Below are 15,986 nucleotides of genomic sequence, written 5' to 3'. Positions count from 1 at the left end.
CATTCTACACTTTTCCAAAGAAATGGCTACCTGTTCAATCCATAATGAAATGGCACGTCACATGTGAAAGTCTTCATTCAGAATTGTGCCTTCTCACGCACTCCCCAAATGCAGCAGACATATTTTGCGACTCAGTATTTTCCTTTTGAATTTTGATAACTGTAGAATTCTCTACCCCTTATGATCCAGCAAATCTCGCTTAAGCAACCTTTTAGTAAGGCTTTCAGATACCATTTCTTGCATGTGGAGGGGCACCTCTCAAACAGGGGGCTGTGTTGGGAAATGCAGTTGTGATAACAGTGCCACTTGGTTTGACTGACCAATCTCTCTTTTCCTGTACAGTGCCTTTATTATTGTTTTACAGTTTTCTCACTATCAATGTCTATGATTTTGAATGTTTGCATGCATATTTTTGTCTGTGCAGAGTGATTATGTGCTCTTTATATTAATGTCATAATCTGTGAACGATGTCAAAATGTGATTTACTTAATATAGACCTATTTATTCTTGTTAAATACTTAATATCTACTATGTGATACTGATTGTTTGCCTCTGTACCCATCTTGCACTGTATAATTTACCGAATTTGCATTTCTGTTCACTAACACATCTCCTACAATATTATAATCCTTTTATAATGTATACTAAGTGATATTCTAAACTGTATGTTATATGATCCTGTGCAGCTTCTCTTTGTAAGCCTTAGACAATACGGGTCCCTATCAGATGATCGAAATGCCGTTTCCGCGAATACTAAATGATTGACATGTATTGCGTGAACTATGTAAACATCGAACGTCCAAGACAGCGAAATCCGAAATGTCGAAGTGTTTTGGTTGGCCCGTCTGCGGTATAGCTCCGTAAGGTAAGTGTGCGATAGTTATGGACCTTAGGGTAGGGTGCAGGTTAAGGTAAGTGTATAGATAGGTAATGTATGTAAGATTTAGTGTAGTGTAGAAGTAGGGTTTTGTTAAATGTATTTATATGTATTATTTATTTTGTTACGGTATATCTCTGTAGGGGAAGTGTGTGGTAGTTACAGACCTTCGGGTTAGGGAGGGGTTAAGGATAGTGCATAGATAGTTGTGTATGTGGGGTTTAGTGAGGGGTTAGAAGTTGGGTTTTGGTGCTTTACTTTAGGGTTAGGAGTAGGGTTTGGTTAGTGTATGTATGTGGTTTATTTTGTTTGGGTGGGTAGTATGTAGTGGGTGGTGGGGTTAGCCGACTATGACCGTTCGATGTTTTAAATTTCACGGTTTAGTGCATTCAGTCTTTTCGCAGTTCAATTAATACGTGTCGCTCTTTTGGTATTCACTGAAATGGATTTTCGCGGAACTGATATAGACCCAGATAATACTGACTATGCTCAGAATTTATTGGTCAATAAACATACATTAATGGTCAAAAGTGCCACTCTAGCATATTTCTCCAAAGAAATTCCAAAAAAAAAAAAAAAAAACAGTGACACAGGTACAACTTAGTGCTGCAAAATGAGCATGTGTTTTTTTCACTGGAAGCTTCTGGTCAATGCAAAGTGGCATCACCCAAAATGCTCATATAGAAACTGAAACAGCCATTTCCCCTTCTTCTCTGAGGTGGATCAACCTTGGATTTGCTTATATTTAGTAAAGGGTTGCAAGGGCACAGTCCCCTGTATAAGAGTTGCCGCCACACACACACACACACACACACACACACACACACACACACACACACACACACACACACACACACACACACACACACACACACACACACACACACACACACACACACACACACACACACACACACACACACACACACACACACACACACACACACACACACACACACACACTTAGTCATTTTGTCTTTGGCAGCTTTTTTCAGTTGATGACACTCACTATTCAGTCATTTTTTATAAGACTAATAAGCTTAGCCTGAATCTCAGGGGAAAGCTCCAAACAGACAGAGCAGGTATATAACACCACCGATATGATATATCAAAGCTTTGTTCATATTTCATTACACAAAATAAAACAGCAGTACTATATACAGAATCACAGAACAAGGGAGTTGTAGTAGATAGGTTGAAAGCAAAGGGTAATATTTTACACGATAATTACTTTTCAGATATTATATAACTAATGCACATGCATGACACAGATTAAACAATTACTGCCTAATGTATACTGCTCATATCCTGACCCAGAGACAGAATCAGGTTTCTTATCTATTTCCGTCCGCAGTGAAAGAAATCATGCCTTCATTTACATTGGGGTTGTAGCAATGAGGTGTTAATGAGTCTCAGGAAACATTAAACCTGGAGAATAGTAGAAATAGGAACACACAGATGCATGTGATTGCCACATTAATGCTTGTCTACTAACACAAAAGATTATTAGGATCTGCAGCAACCAGAAACTGCAATTGTGAGACATGATAGCCGGCAGTGTTGTGCCTTGTGGAGAATAAGAAACCCATTGGAAAGATAACTTTTTGGTTAGTTCAACAAACCAGCAAAAAGAAACTGCAGTTACAGTGTTAGCAGTCCTTTCCCAGTCTGTCCTCTAGATTTCTACTAACAGATGTCGTTCACGGAGGTGCTAGTTCCAAACAGCAGTCACAATGACACCCAATCACAAATAACAAAAGGTGAGGTGCAAAGTTCACAAATACAAGAGTACAGAAACAGAAGCCAGTAAGAGAATCTTCCCAAGGGCAAGGATTTCATATTCGTGTGCCAAGTGTGTGCCTGTCAGCTTGTGTCCAGCATCCCATTAAGTGTAGAGAGAAATGTCACACTTTTTTGTCAAGTGTGTATGGGTTGGCTTTCATCCTGTGAAAGTTCTTTTGTTACAACAGATTGTAATACAGGGTGAGAGCCTGTGAGTTTTCTACTGCAGAAGTTAGACTGATTCTCACATCTGCACTTTTAAGTGTCATACTTTCTCGGTGTCAGCTTACGCATCTGGTTTTCAAACATTCTCTATCACCACCACCCTCATGTCAGATTTAAAACTCAGTGATGGTCTGAACATCAGGCCAGACAGGTAGATGTTAAGCACTTCCTTATTTTAAAGGCAGTATGTTTTTAAGTAATGATTTTCTTATATTTTTAATGTCAACGAATTTGTCTACAAAACTGGTAAGCATATATCTACCATTAATAATGTTGAAGATGAAACAAAAGCTTCAGTGCTGTTTAAAGCAATGGGTGCAAAAACATATGGGCTGTTGCACATTTAGTAACATCAGAAAGAAAAAACTCTACAAAAATCATTTAAGGATATTGTATAGACCTTGTTATTAGTGACTGAAGAATGATTTAGCAAAAATCAAAGGAGAAATGAAAGTATATTCATTTATTTCAATGGAAAAATGAATGCATATTAATTTATTTAATTTGTTAACCAGGTTATCCACCACTAGGCAGAGCTAATTTAAAGCGTGGACAAAGAAAATAAACTTTCACATTAAAATACTTTGGTAGACATGCATAGTAAAACTGCCTTAATGTACATTTAACAAGTGATGAATAAATACACTAACGACAGTAAACACACAGATATCTAGCTAAAGCACAAATTATATAAGATTAGTACCTGCTCATGAATGAGCGTGCAGGTGAAAGGCTGATAAGGAGACCAAGTGGTAGATGCTGAGTATAGAAAACAAAATATAAACAATAAATGACCTTCCCAGTGAAAGTGTGAGTGCCACAAGTGTAATCCTCAGAAATGCAAGACCAATTGCATGAAAAGGGAGCATGCCTATACTAAGACCAAAACCATAGTATCTCAGAATATTTCCCTTACTCTAAGGAACAGGAACTTGGATTTTTTATACATAACTATGGGGCGAGGGGGGCACAGCTGTGTCCCGCATGACAGTGCAACTAGGTTCAAGATTCACTGCTATATTTATCAATTTCAATTTATTTTTCATACATATTCAGCATAGCTCTCAATCAATTGCACAAATCTAAAATGACACTAACGTATCTTTACTGATGTTGCTGAAATGGTGCTCCAGTCTGTGAGCTTGCAATATAAACTGGAAGATTTGTTTAGTATGAATTATAGTCATATACAATTGAAAACATAACCACCAGTAATATGTGTGAGGCCAGATTTTAAGGGAGGACTCAAGATGTCTTTGGTTATAGTAATGCAAGCTTCATGTGTTAAGAAACAGAACATTATGTAACAGGTTCCTAGTGTTCCCTTAATTTTGTGAGTTTTAGTTGGTTAACACTTGAGAGCCAAAACACAAGCATTTTAATTAATTTATTGAGTGAAGGAGGCCCCCTTGTGGAAAAGATACAGTCAAAGTAAAGTGCCCCGGACATAAGAGAGATTTTTAGCTGTGTTAAAAAGCATGGCTTCTGTTTCCCAAAGTTTAAGAAGGACAGTCACAAAGTGTTGTACTACAATAAATGATGGAATGGTAGTTGAACAGTGATCTCTATATTAGATTGTGGCATGTTTTCATTTAACTATATAACAATGTCATAAGCATTAAAAATGACTGGGAAGTTAGTCTGAGACATACCAAAGATATTTATAATAACAAGGAAACAAGGCCACTCAAGAACTGAACCTTGTGGAACACTACTAACCATTTCTTCATAGTGTGGGAAAGACTTGCTCATGGGTTGTCTGGAAAGGAACTGTTTGGCTGGTAGGCTTATCTGGTTAACATTTTTTATGTGATAAGTTTTATTTGAAAGACAGATTCTCATTAAGTTAGAGTAGAAGAAATACCATAGTGGGACAATTCCAACAAATGTTTAAGGTGATAGATTCATAAGCTTTGGATACAAAAAGATTACACTGTTATCGCTATTCATATTCTGTAAAATATCAGTGACAGTGGCAGATAGGGTACTGTGACATTTCCTGAAACAATTCTGTTGTTTGTTGAGAAAACCGTAAGAGTGAAGGTAAGAAGGAGAGCTGTAAAGTGCCTACCTCCTCTAAAATGTTTGACAGGGGAGAGAGAAGACAGTTGGCTCAATATGAAGTGAGATGCTAGGCTTGTTTTGGGACACAATTATTGTAGATTCACATATCTTAAGGGAAAAATAAAAGGACAGGTGTAAATTAATAATATGGTGGAGTGGTATAAGAATCTGAGTGTGTTTCCATCTTACTCATCAGGATCATCATATGTTAACTTACTAAGCGATCTATTTACTTCTTGAGTGGTAACTGGATTAAAATCAAATGAATAAGTAAAAAGCAGACTAAATGGAATTATTAGTAAGAGAATGTTGTAGTAAAAATTCATGCTTTTAAAAAAAGGAACAAATAATTCACAACTGAGGTAGGAGTAGAACTGAAGCTGACATTATGCTCAATTTTGACTTCTAGGGAGAACTTTCCAAGATGGCTGCACACTGATTAGCAGCTTAACTTCAGCTCTCACAGTGTGAAAAAAAAGAATCTGAAAGACAAGTGCCAGGAACTCTGTCACTTTTAATAAATTCAATTACTCATGAGTCACGAGAAATGATTAGTACTAGGCTAACTGCCCTGTGGGCCATTTTAAGCCTAGCCAATTACCCCATGTTGGAATCAAACCCTGTACCTTGTGTCTGTAAGGTAAACACTTTAACCATTATACCAACCTCACACCCCTACTACTGACTAGTAAGTACACTGTCTGAATGCCAGCAAAGAAGAAACTAAGAGAGCCTAAAAGAAAATCAACTAGAAAAGACAAAGAGAAAACAGTGACTGGGAAGAATCATGCAGCTGGTCAGCAAAAAGCAGTTCAAGCTCCAGCTTTGGTGTAAGACATGGCTTCCTATAATCTAGAGGAAAAATAAGTAAGATGTGCTCAGAGCTGATTAAAATAAATGAAACACTCAAGGAGTACATCAGCCCAAATAGCAAAAACCTGGAAAAAAATGGGAGAAGCTTTAAACAGATATTCAGATGAGCTGATAAAACACTTCAAATATTATAGGCTGAAATGACACTTCAAATATTATAGGTTGAAATGAAGAAAAGGTACAACACTGTTCAAGAAGAGATGTTTAAAAAATGTATAATTAGAGGACAGCGCATATAGGGAAAATTTGTGATTTTCTGCTGAACCAGTCTGTATTCGTTTTATGAAATCACAGACAAGCAACAGGAGCTGTTAATATAAAAGGTACACCATGTGTATGCTCCAAATCTGACCATGAGAAAGCAGCCAAGACCTGTATTAGTAAAGATGCAAACCTACCAGCAGAAAGAGTTGATCCTGGCAAAACTGTGGCAAAAGGGCAAAGTATTAAAAATTGGAGACAGTAGAGTGTTTGTGGAAAATGATTATTTACTGTACATTAGGCAGAAGAGTGACAAATTTATTCCAGCAATTTGGGAATGTCAAGAGGAAGGTGTAAATTCAAGATGCAGTATCCAGTTAACTTCAGAATATCTTTCCTTGGAGGGTCAATGTCATTTTTGATACATAACAGGATAAGGGGGAAATACAAAATTTGTCCAATGAAAAGTGAGCCATCAAGCAAAAGGGGAATCTGCTTCTCATTCTCCTGATAATAAAACACATGGAGAGACTTTGCCAGTGAAACCTTTTCCACTGCTCCAAAGGAAAATGCTTGAGAGACAGAGAAAAGCATACAACTATGAGAGCTAGAAGTATTTTGGAAATTAACTGGAATGAAGAGTTGGGAGATGGAGATGATCAGGAAGAATACCAGCAATGTGGGAATTAGTGAATAAATATGAGGCTGCAAAGCATCAATCACATTTTTGAAATATGGCTGTATAAGGAAAAGTTGAAAGAGTGGACTTTTGTTGACTTTGTTAAACTTGTGGGGAAGTAAAATGTATTTGTCTCATTTCATGTCATTAATGTTTGGAAGGACACTGGGGGGAGGGGAAGAGGAAGAAAACATTAACTGTAAGCAAAACAACTTCTGTTCTTAACAGTATTTCTATAAATCTTGTCATGATATAAACCCCCCCCAAAAAAATTACTTATCTTTTTTCTAAAATCCCATTTCTATGAAAAAAATTAAAATTTAATCTTTAAACAATATCATGATTGAAGTTACCCCATATGCAAAACTACTTGGCAGGACCATCAACAACAATCTTAAATTTGATTTATACATCCACAACAGCATGAAGAAAACCCATCAAAAGCTAGGCACCCTACATAGAGTAAAGAAATTACTTACAGACTCTGCCAAGGTAACTCTAGCTACTACTTACCTCTTTCCATCTCTCCTATATGAAGCCCCTTTCATGACCAACCTACAAGCCTCACTTAGTTCTAAACTTGAACAGTGATATAATAAAGTTGCAAGATTCGCATGTAACAAACCTTACTGTACCCACCACTGTTTAGCACTAAAAACACTTAACTGTTTCAAGCTTCCTCACCAGATATGTTATACTCATCTCACCTTAACCCATAAAAATCATCCATACCCAATCTGTCTGCCAAGTAATGAAACTTTTCCTCCAATAATATTTTATAAATCATCCACTTTGGTCAAATAATGACCAACTGCTTACCATCTACAAACCACAAAGGGCCGGTGGGGTCAGTCTCTATTCCAATAGTGTAGCAAGAACTTGGAATAAAATTCCTATATCAGTCAGGTCAATCACACATTTCCATGTTTTCAAACCATTACTAAAAGACCTCCTTTCTGCCTCCCGGCTTTGTCCCTACTCCTCATCTGGGACATAACTCTCTAAAGCCCATCATCCCCTTTATTATACTTTCCTTTAAAGCACTGCTTATCCCCTTCTAATACCTCACTTTATTGTACTTCTTAAACTATACCTAATTGTAATTAGCAGAACCAAATTACTATTCCATCATTATTTTTCTGTTAACACTCAAACTTGCTTATCTCCCCTGATATCCCACCCTATTGTATTTCAAGTAACTCCTGCCAATTTTATATATCACTCTTCTATTTGTAAAGTCACAATACAAGGCTTGCAAATTTAATGTTTTTTAATAACAAAACACATTTTATTATACTAATTGTTATGCTATGTATTCACTGAGAATCCATTATATAATTTGTTATTGTAAATATTGATTGCATTAAATATGATATCCTGGAGCTTTTTCTCTCTGGCTATCCACTGAATAAGGACACCTGTGTCCATTTGGGCTTTCTCAGTAAACAAATGTCAATAAATAAATATGAATTGCATGTTTTATAATAAAGTGTTTTAGTTGTTCGATTCTCGGCTGGAGTGCCTTCTGTGTGGAGTCTGCATGTTCTCCCTGTGGTCGAGTGGCCTCCAAAAGACATGCGTGAATGGGCGTGCCTTCGCTGAAGGTTGGGCATTGGGCTGGCAACTCAGCACCACATAAATCGACTGCCAATCATTAGCGAACCGAGTTCCGCTGTGGCGACCCCTAACCAGGAAAAGCTGAAAAGACAAAAAAAGTTGTTCTTGTATGTGATAAAGATACTAAAGTGAATAAATGCCTTTTTTCTCAATGTATTTCTTTTTTTTAGAATTAAGAAATGTAGGCATTACAATACAAAAAAGAGAAAAATGGCTAGACAAAAGCATATTTTAGTTAATAAGCTGTAATCTTGGGTTGTTGAGATGGGAATGAGGTGCAAAAGTACACTGATCGTATTATATGTAGAGCCGATATGTTTTGTCTTACTTTTGAATAGGTGAATATATGGCTTAAGACCTTTGGCTTAATCTAATAAGTTTTAAGTGGAAACAAGTAAATAAAATAACATTGAATATAATAAAAGTTTTCTTTACTAATACATGATTCAGCTTGTTTTTAGAATCTGCAGCTACATTTTTTCTCTTACATTTCTATTGAGATGAGCTTATAATCAGACAATAAAAAGCCAAAACACTGGTTTCTTCAAGGCTAAAATGTTTTCTGAAAGAACAAAATAAAAACATTCTCTGTTTTCCTTACGGTTCCCAACCGTTCAATTTGTATATCCATTCAATAAAATCCACAAAATACATGTATTCTCAAAGGCCCATCACAAGTGAAAATTGAAAACACACTTTAATGAGCAAAAAAGTAATTTTATATACATATATATATATATATATATATATATATATACACACACAAACACACACACACACACACACACACGCGCATATCCAATATAAGCGCTTTCATCTCAGTAGTTTGAAACTTCATCAGATACTGTTACACACTTCACAGAAAATATAGCAAAGACCAACCACGTGACCACCTTCTGCAATGACATCACTTCCAGCACTTGGTGTTCCCAGGTGGTCCTCCATCCAAGTACTAATCAAGGTCAATCCTGCTTAGCTTCCAAAAAAAGAAAAAACCTCCATTTCATATAATGTGATATCAGATGTGAACTAGTGTTTGTTATATATTTTGACACCTATAAAATACATATAACCCACACAAAAATATATATAATTTAATTAATTTAAGATAAATAAATTCAAATTTCAAAAACTTAAATTAATTCCAACAGTAATATAATAATAAACCATGTAAACAATAACAAAGAGACAGTTTTATAAGGTCGAAGCAAAGAAAAAAATCTTTTCAGATATAAATAAAATATTTTAAAATATTAAAAACATTTTGACAAAGGTGTATGCAATGGAAACAAACATCTTTCTAGAGCTTTTAAATTTAATATACAAGATATAGATAGTTGTTCATTTAATTCAGGCCAGGATGTTGCATTTAACCGCAACTGTCAAATCAATTCCCTTTTTCTAGTAGGAGTGTCCAAGCCCCCCCCCCCCCTTTTCTTTCAGAGATGTCTAAAGCCTCTATAACAAAAAACTTAAAGGAATAGATAACAAATTCAGCACAGTGTTTGGCTAAAGAATTAGTGTCTTTTCCCATTCTTATATCCCTTAAATGTTCATATATACAGTTCTTAAACTTTCTATCAGTCTTCCCTATATAGAACACTGGGCACTGAGTACAGGTTGCTCAATGAACTACTCTTTCTGTATCACAGTAATATTTACCTACTATCCTAATCCAAATATTGTTAACATGCAACTCGCTCCCTTACAAAATAAATTTGCAATAAGAACAGGAGCCACATTTTTTCATCATTCCCTGAATTTCTCTTTTTGTTTTGGTTTCAAATGTATTCTTAAGGTTTTTGTCCTTTTCTGTATATTATGGATGTTTTTTTCCCCTATACATTCTCTTATTTCCTAATCATCCATTAATATTTCCCAATTTTTATACAATATACTTTTTATATCATAGCTTTTAGGCCCAGAAGTAGTAATAAATGAACTCTTGTAATTTTTACCAATGGGGGAGGAGATAGGTAAGTGCCCCGTACCTAATATTTCATGATCCCCTCTCCCAAACACTTCTATATCATGTCCATTTCTGCCTACGTCCCCATTATTACTTATATTACTATCCCATAAAATAAGTCTTAAAATGTCCCTTTTCTCTCTTATTTATTACTTCCATCATTGACTAGCTTTAGGGGATAATCACTTCTCAAAAACAGTCACTTTCATCTAAAATGACTCAAAAGTACTCACCAGTCGTGCAGCATGCACGAACTGGCCTTTTATTACGGCCTTTTTCTGTTGTGGGGGATGGGCACTAGAGAAGTGTAAAAAAAAACATTACATTATGTCTCTTTTCTAAAACTTTCAGAGACAAATCTCTTCTGCTGGAAATCTTTTTTTCAGCCATACATCCAACTATGCTATTTCCATATTATTAGCTGTATGTGTAAACCTTAAAAAAAAGATGTGGTTTGATTCAAATAACTTAAAAATTGGGGAATATCCTCACTGTTCCCTGTCTACAAAATAAAAACATGGTCCAGGAAGTGAGTATAAAATTTACAGTAGGTAAAATAGAGGGAGTCAAATAAAAACTTCTTCTCCCACTGTAACATGATAAAACTGTCATATAAACCCCCACAAGGGCTCCCATTGCCACACCTTGTCCTTGCAAAAAGTATTCCTTTTCTATCAATATAAAATTATTAAAAAGCACCATCTCTAATAGTTGCTGATATGCATTAACTCTTTCTTGTGTGACCCCTTTAATTATTAAAAAAATCATAAAACCATTCAACTTCAGTTTCATGGGAAATAGAATATAAATCTTTAACATCAATGGTTAGAAAGCTAAAACTCTTACTGAAAGCAATATCATTAATCATATCAAGAAAAGCCTTTATAACAGTCTTTACAAATACGAGTTTCTTTCTTGACCAACTCTTTCAATTGTATGTCCAAAAATTTTGCTATAGAATATGTTATTGAACCCCTAGCATCCACTATAGGGCACATTGGGAGTTGTAAATTCTTATGTAACTTTGGGACCCCAAAACTCATTGGGGTCGCTGGGTAGAGGACATCCAGAAAATTAAACTCCTCAATTGTGATACAACTTTCAATAAATAAGTCATGTAAATCCCTCGTAATTTTTCTGTATGCCCCATTCATCTCATTAAGTAATACTTTAGTATAAGTCTCAGTATTGAGAATTTCCAGCATCTTCTTACCACAACCGCCTTTGTTCATGACTACCATACCCCCTCCCTTATCAGGTTTTATAAATCTCACCCCTTTCTCATTTTTCAACACATTCAATTTACTACTTTCTTCACTTAAATTATTACAGTGAGAATTTTTACACTTCCATATATTGCGAATATCTACCTCACAAATATGCTCGAATAAATGAATGGTAGGGTGGGTGGGGGGATTGTAGGTGCTAGAAATAGACAATGGTTTTATTGTCCTGTCTATACCATGAAACAATATATTTCAATTCAACTATCTGTCAAACTGTTTCAAATCAATTAAAGTCAGAGATATATCAGGCTTCTTCTCAGGGGCAAAAGTCATTCCTTTCGTAAAAACATCACAAGTAACTGCATCAGTAACCATAGAAAAATAATTATACACTTTAAAGTCGTTTAGTGTATTATAGCAAATGTCACAAGTAGGCTACAAAACATTCCCCAAACGGTCAAACAGTAATGCACTCATTTCCCTATCCCCATCCATTTCCCCCTCCAACACCTTTGCTGGGGGCAAATGTTCACATTTGTGTTCCCCTGTAAAAAGTTTGGTTGCTGCTCACACTCTTTCCATTCTGGTATCTGTTTCTCAGCCTCTCTGAGCGTCACAGTTCTGGTCCTTGGTGGTGGTCTAAAAAAGCATCATTCCCTACTTGGTCAGCCATTCTATTCACAGCATTAGCATCATGACTTGGGAACTGTTTCATCCCCAAACATGTGATGGGGGGGGGGGCTGGGGTAGTCAGTATTACTGTTATAAGCATTTTTGTCTCTATTTAGTTTTTTTTTTATTTTTCTATTTTGTATCTTTTGACACTTGCTCATCTATGCTTTTAAAAATGTGAGTGTATTCAAACTTATTATTTAAGTATTCGGGGCCTTGTAAAATAAACATGTCCAAATCCGCTACCTCATTACTTAATGTCTCACTAAGTCTCTCATTCATAGGTTTCAACCTGTTAAGAGCCCAATGTGGAACACAGACCCTAGCAATGTGTGACAAACAGTCAAAATGTGGAACACCCTATTTTCGTACTGCACGAAAACACACCATTTCCATGGAACCTGGCTGAAGTGGGCTTTCTGCCAGAAGTACTAGGTTAGTGAATACTGTACATTTTTTAAATTCAATAGGATATACATCAAATAAAACAAAGTCAGCAGAAACCATTGATAAAATGCAATTTACTCAGTAGCAAATGGTTACATAAATGTATTCAAGTGCAACTATTAAAAAATGGTGTTCAGCACCTGCTTTTCCAACCCCTCCACATTTTCTCCCAATTAAATCCATTAACTCAACCAATCAAGGACAAATCAGTGCAGAATCAGGAACATTAATTAGTCAGGGACACTTTTAAAATACTGCTACCATTACCTTGAGCATTGACAGAATAAGAGAATGTGAATTAATACACACTTTCTAAAATAAAAAGTTTATAACTTGTCATTATTAAACATAATGCACCACTTTTTCTCCAAAAGCCACCAACCTGGCTCTCAATGAATCAGAGAGAAATCCAGAAATAATCAGGAACACTTATTATTGCTATTTGTTACGTTAAAAGAATGTGGCATTGGCAAAACAGGTGTGGTTCTTTGACTCTGTCTAGGATGTCATTTTTCAGGGAAACTCGTACATTATTTAAACTCTAAAACTTGCCAGCAAGTTTCGCATTTCCATTATTGTACTATACTGACCTTGAAGCCTCGACAAATCTTAAATGAAACTAACCAGGGTTTATCACAAATGTAAAATGTATGCAAAGAGATTTGTATAATGATTTTTGATTCTTGCTTAATTTAAAAATATTACCTCGTTCCTTAAGAATGACAGCCATAAACATGAAAATGTAAAGTGTTTGATAAAGGAGTAACTTCCATATTAATAATGCTCACACTCTAGGTTTATTGCCACATCCAACATTTAATGTGTTGGCTGTGATCATTGCTTGTTATTAGATACAATAAGGTTGAACTTCTGTAGCAATAGTGTGCCCTTTTATTAAAAGTCCCTTTCCCTTGCATTTGACCTAGCATCAGTTTATATATTTTCTAGGGCATGCTCAGCATATTAATCCTGGTGTAATGTGAGTCAGCATTTAAAATTCTGAAACTCTCTCCTTTTGAAAACAAGCTCGAACATACTTGTTTACTTTAAATTTGTACTTTACAGTCTGAGACCATTTACATTTGAATAAGAAGAATTTAGCCATCTTATTTGCTTTTAGATGATTTATGTAGATTGATGCTGGCAAAATAACTATTTCTGATTTTTAGTTTAACTTACGTTGGTGAGATATATGTTCCAGTTAAAAAGGCAGCTCCAAAGAATTCAGTTGTTAGAAGCAAAACTTAACACATTGAGATTGTGCTCACATCCAATAAAACTAATCCCAGGACATCTGAGCATGCAATAAAAAATGGGTGCTTCCTTGGCCATCAGAGCACAGGTTTTCCTGAATGGAACATAGGCAGCAGGGAGGGCAGTACTGAGCATGTAAGGGGAGGGAGAATTGCATAGTCAGACACAAAAAATTCACTTCCTTTCTTAAAGATGTAAATTACTTGAATGGCTTGTATATTGCAATGCCGATTGGCTATAACTGTGATATACAAGCCAGTCAAAAGTCATAAAGTAGAGCAATGGCTGCTCATTACGGAACAGAGTAACAGTGGGCTTAATCAATCACAAATGTGAAGCGTTCCGCACAATCTGGAGCACTTGGCTGCTCAGCTATCATTATGCCTTACCACCAAATTCATATGCTCCGACCCTTGCCTATCAAAGAGTTGGAGCAAATCTTTATGGAATGCAGAATCTAGTTCCAAACCAGTAGGTTACCACCACATGTGGAGACCCTTCGGTATGATGTTCAGTTTAATGCATTCCATGAAATATAAATTGCAAGTTGCAGCTTCTTTATTTTGGTGAGTTTGTAATCAAATTCATCCAGTTTGCTCATTAAATTCCCATTATAAACATTAGTATTATCAGTCTCTCCATTTAAGCTCACGTTAAGTCACAACCAGTCACTCAAAACAGGAGCAGTTGGATCCTAAGTGTATTTATAGCAGGGTTACTTACATGGCTATTGTCCTTCAATGTAATAGTTTGTAAAAAGGGATGTAAGCTACTACTTACATTTCCACGATGAACCCTTCAGCCACCATGTTCTTCCATGTTATTACAATTTAATTGTGAACCTGTTCTCCTATTACATTCACGTCTATGACTGGACGGTTGGTTATGTCCATCTGAAGACTGGGGGGTGTCATCTTCTCTATACAATCCAATCTTTGGAAAAATTGTTCTATCAATAAGGTCAAATTCCCAATAAGTTTATTAATATTTTGTGGAAAAATAGGTTGGAAAGGATCCAGAATGGAACCAGAGGCCATAAAAAAACCTTCACACCAACACCACCATGTAAACCAACCAAATAAAAACACTCTCTGTGTTCCTTACAGTTCCCAACAGTTCACTCTGTATATCCATTCAATTAAATTCACAAAATGTGTCTATTCTCAAAGTCCCATTCACAAGTGAAGATTAGAAACACACTTTAATGAGCAAAAAAGTCATATATATATATATATATATATATATATATATATATATATATATATATATATATATATATGTGTGTGTGTGTGTGTGTGTGTATATATATATATATATATATATATATATATATATATATATATATATATATATAGGTTCATAGGTTCATAGGTTCATACTAGGCTATCTGCCCTAGGGCAATTATAAGCCTAGCCCGATTCTGTATGGCTTACACCACCCCTTGATTTGAGTATACTGTGCCCTTTTTAAGATTTAGTTTACTGTGCCTCTGTCTAATAGTGACACGGGAGTAATCCCTGGGACAAACCTACGATCCCCCATCCACTTATCGAGATTCTTCTTGAAGAGATTCAGTGAGGTGCTCTGCCTTACATGAACTGGAATTCTATTCCAGAGCGAAGGGAGCCTCTGGGTTATGAACCCGTCCCTCCAGCAAGTTCTATTTATTTCTGTGCTGAGGTTCAAGTCCCTCGAGCGTGTGGCTCTAATGGATTTAGATTTACTGAGGTGGAGCATGTCCATTAATTCTGGATTTGACATAGCTTTGTATGTCAGGCATAGATTGCCTCGAAGTAGGCGGTATGCAACTGAGTAGAGCTGGAGTTATTTTAACCGAGCAGCATATGGCATCTGTTTGAGACCCTTGATCCTCTTGGTGAGATACTTTTGGGGTCTTTCTAATTGCTGTAGGTGTCGGGTAAGGTACATCCCAAAAGGGGCATTGTATTCTATGATGGGCCTGATGAGGGATGAATAAAGGGGCACGATTACCTCTCTTGATCTAGATGTGAAACCCTTCGTGATGAGGTGGGCTATGTAGAAGGTCTTTCTAACCACTTTGGTAATGTGGTTTTCAAAGGAGAGATTGCTATCAACTTG

Source organism: Protopterus annectens, chromosome 12.part0 (assembly GCF_019279795.1).
Source record: "Protopterus annectens isolate FY-2018-M chromosome 12.part0, PAN1.0, whole genome shotgun sequence".
Taxonomy (NCBI): domain Eukaryota; kingdom Metazoa; phylum Chordata; order Ceratodontiformes; family Protopteridae; genus Protopterus; species Protopterus annectens.
The sequence above is the reverse complement of the archived record's forward strand: the minus strand, read 5'-3'. Positions refer to the sequence as shown.